A 4291-nucleotide genomic window follows, 5' to 3' on the forward strand; every position below is an offset into this window, starting at 1 on the left:
ACTTTCATAATGTCCGTGAGATTTCCCAAATGATTGACGACCCATTTTTGACTGTCTTCGCCTAAATCATACCACCACATTTGAAGCTGACATAGAAATTCTTCCGTACTTGTGGATGAGGGACTTTGTGTGGTGCTCATTTTGTATCTGAAATTTAATTTTAATAAAGTCAAAATTCATTTTGGAAAATTTATACTAAAAAAAAATCATTTTCGAAATTTTTTTATTTTATTTATTAAATACCTTTATTTCAAAATTTAAAACTATCTTTTTTTTCGAAATTTTTAAAACAACCCATTTTATTCCTTTCTTATCACCATGATTTTATTTAAGCTGGTCAACAAGCATGTTCGAGGCAAATGAATGCACAAGTAACAAGTAGGATGCATCATGATGGTCCTTTTATTTTGGGTTCACCTGTCCTAGACAGACCCAACCCCTGTGTTGAGTCTCCAAGGCCAAATGCATATGATGCAAATATTCGTTCCTACTAGGGATCCGGTACATGGCTGAGTTATTCTGAGTGTAAAACCTTAGGTTGATTGTTCTAAACCTGGCTTACCCAAACGGACAGTTTGAGCCGAAGCGGGGGCAACGTACCGGGAGCACGAAAGTCTGCCCGGCCTAGTTACTTGTCCCAACTCCGTCTTATTTGGTATGACTTTAACAGAAAGGTGGGTCACGCACACGTGTACACCATAAATTCAGAAGACTCAGAAAGAAAGGGGTTTCGTAGCAGTTGTATATATTCACAATTCAAATAATATTAAAGCGATAAAAAGCAACATTTAGCATATTAGCATATAAACAGTTGAAAATCATATAGTAAATAAAGCCAATTATTGCAGTTATCTTAAGCTCGAATTCTTTAAACCCTGAACCAGTGGTTCTGGGTTACAACTAAAAGTCCCCAGCGGAGTCGCCAGAGCTGTCACACCTCCTATTTCCGCGCCCGCGGGGGCGCGTGGGGGAGTTTTCTCCAATTTAAGGACAGTCGAAACGGGATTTATTTAATTTCAGAGTCGCCACCTGGGAATTTTAGGGCGTCCCAAGTCACCGGTTTTAATCCCTCAATCGAGGAGAATATGACTCTGTTATTTATTCTGCGAACCGGAAATCCTGAGTAAGGAATTCTGTTAATCCGGAAGAAGGTGTTAGGCATTTCCGAATTCCGTGGTTCTAACACGGTCGCTTAACTGTTTTTATTATTGGCTTAATTATCTCGATTTTTATTAAATATATTTTTATCACGTAATTTTACTACCGCTTATACTTATTGTGATTAAGGACCCTTCTTTGAATCGAATTACGCGTACGTATATTCGTGTTATAAATTTAAAAATGCGGAATTGTGTCACGCGTGCGTGTACAGGATAACTTTTGAGACTATATAGTAGATTCTGTAGTAGCTCATGACTTTTGACTCTCTTATCCTCTATCATTTATGTTTTCTTCAAACTGTTGTATCGGATTCCGTACTTTGTAGACCTATAGTAGATTCTGTAGTAGCTCATGACTTGTGACACCCTGGTTTGGGCTGTGTAGGGATGGTTCCTGCTGTTATTATCGTTAAATTCCGCAATTTATGAGCATTATATTATATGTTATTACTGTTTATGATGATTAACTGCTTAAAAAGAGGTGTTCCGTTTTGGTCTGGCTGGGCTTGTCTTCACGAGAGGCGCCATCACGACCGGGTTCGGGAATCGGGTCGTGACATCGTAATTATGTCACGCGAACATACACAAAATCATGATAATTGATTTATTACTAGCGATTTATGAGTTTTTTTTTGCTACGTTTGAAATAACTGTGAAGGCCATGGATTATGGACAAAGGAAGAAATGTATGATTTAAAAAATTATTTGCAACTCAGTCAACCTTTAAACTATTTACAAATTAGTAAATTACCAAAAATCTATATTTCGAATTATTTTGATATCTATTAATTTATAAGAAATGGGCTAGCTAAAGTATTTATCAAGTTTGGCGTAACTATAGCTCCTTTTGAATTGAACATGACATAAATAAATACCCACGACCATTAATCTTTTCACCTTAACCGGCATGAATTTTTTAAACAACTTAGGCCCAAATCATTTTTTAAGACTAATTGAACATTCCATCTTAGAAATTTCTATGACTAATCAAATGGAATAGTAACCCAATGTGAATTAATAAGCTAACACGGGAAAGCAAATTATTTCACTATAAAATTAAGAATCACAGAAAAGAGCTTAACAAATGAGCACGGGGAGGGATTTTAGCACATTCATAATCATCAAAACCTTCACAATAAATGTAATGACCCGGCCATTCATTTTCTGCTCTAGCGCGTCGCTCTGCAGTTTGAGGCCTTGAGTAGCCTCACATCGGGTATTATGACATGTACGTGTGGTCGGAATTGAATTTTGAGAAGTTCGGAGTTGAGTCGGATGGAAAATTCTAATTTCATAAGTTTTAAGTTGGAAGAATTGACTAAGATTTGACTTTTGAGTAAACGTCCTCAAAATAGGGATTTAAAAGTTCCAATAGGTTCGTACAATAATTTCAGACTTGGGCGTATGTTCGGGTTGAGTATCGGGTCGCTCAGGAGCATTTCAGCACTTATTATGGAAGGTTGGTATTTTTTGAAAGTTTTAGAATTTCATAAGTTTGGTTTGAAGTAGACTTTGGAGTTATCGATGTTTGTTTGAGGTTCCAAGACTTGGAATAGGTTCGTATTGTGATTTATGACTTGCACGCACAGTTTGGCGTTATTCCGGGATGTTTTGATATGATTCGGACGCGTTCGTCGAAGTTTGGTAGTTTGAAAGTTTAAAGAAGGATTTTGATCATCAGTACGTAGTTTTGATGTTGTTTAGTATGATTTGAGGTTTCGATCAGGTTCGTTTCGTATTTTGGGACTTGTTGTGTGATTGGACGGGGTCTCGGGGGCCTCGGGTGTGTTTCAGGGTGGCTTTAGACTAATTTTTGTTGAATTATTGTTGTTGATTTGCTATTGCTTGTTTTGTTCTTCACGAACAAGAAGGGTCTCACGCATTCTCGAATAAGGAAGTTTGGATTGGGCCCTTTTGTTCTATGCATTCGCGATTGGGCATACGCTTTCGCGAAGGGTAGGCTGGAAAAGCGTCGCGTTTGAGGGCCTTGTCATGCGTTCGCATAGAGCAACTGGGGGATGAAGTAGGTTGCGCTTCATGAATGCGAGGGACTTGCCACGTTCACGAATAAGGAATTCTGGGCATAAGTTTGTTGAGCTTCGCGAACGTGAGGGCAGTGCCGCTGTAATGATCCGACCAGACGTTTTGAGTTCTAGCGCGTCGTTCGGCAGTTTGAGGCCATGAGTAGCTTCACTTAAGGTATTATGACTTGTACGCTTGGTCGGAATTGAAATTTCGGAAGTTCAGAGTTGATTTGAGAAGAAAATTCTTATTTCGGAAGGTTTAAGTTGGAAGAATTGACTAAGGTTGGATTTTTGAGTAAAAGGCCTCAAAATTGGGATTTGAAGGTTCCAGCAGGTTCATATAATGATTTCGGATTTGGGCATATGTTTGGATTGAGTTTTGGATGACCGAGAGCATTTCGTCGCCTATTGTGGATGTTAACATCTTGGAAAAATTTCATAAATTTGGGTTGAAGTGCATTTTAATGTTATCAATATCCGTTTGGGATTCCGAGTCTTGGTATAGTTATGTATGGTGATTCTGGTATTGGGAGCGAGTCCGAAAGTGGACTCGGAGGTCCGTAGGTCATTTTGGGGTCATTTGGAGAAAGTTAGAAATTTCAAGTTTTTTAAGAAGTTTGACCAGAAGTGAACTTTTTGATATCGGAGTCGAATTCCAGTTTCGAAAGCTGTAGTCCGTCCGTAATGTCGAATGTGACTTGTGTGCAAAATTTGAGATCAATCGGACTTGATTTGATAGGTATCGGCATCGAATGTAGAAGTTTTATGTTCTAAAGTTCATTAAGATTGAATTGGGATGCGATTCATCAATTCGACGTTGTTTGATGTGATTTTAAGGCCTAGAGCAAGTTTGAATTATGTTTTTAAACTTTTGTGGGTGTTTGGTTTGGAGCCCTATGGGTTCGGGTGAGTGGCAGAGTGGCTTCAGAGTGTTTTGTTAAGAAGTTGGATTGCTGGTTCTGGTATGATCGCATTTGCAATGTTTTGGTCGCTAATGCGACCATCGCATTTGCGAGGAAATGTTCGTATTTGAGAACCTGGCGGCTGAGGGAAAGGATCGCATTTGCAACAATATGGTTGCTTTTGCGAAGCCTGAAGAGTTTGCAT

The sequence above is a fragment of the Nicotiana tabacum genome, chromosome 7 (assembly GCF_000715075.1).
Source record: "Nicotiana tabacum cultivar K326 chromosome 7, ASM71507v2, whole genome shotgun sequence".
Classification (NCBI taxonomy): Eukaryota; Viridiplantae; Streptophyta; class Magnoliopsida; order Solanales; family Solanaceae; genus Nicotiana; species Nicotiana tabacum.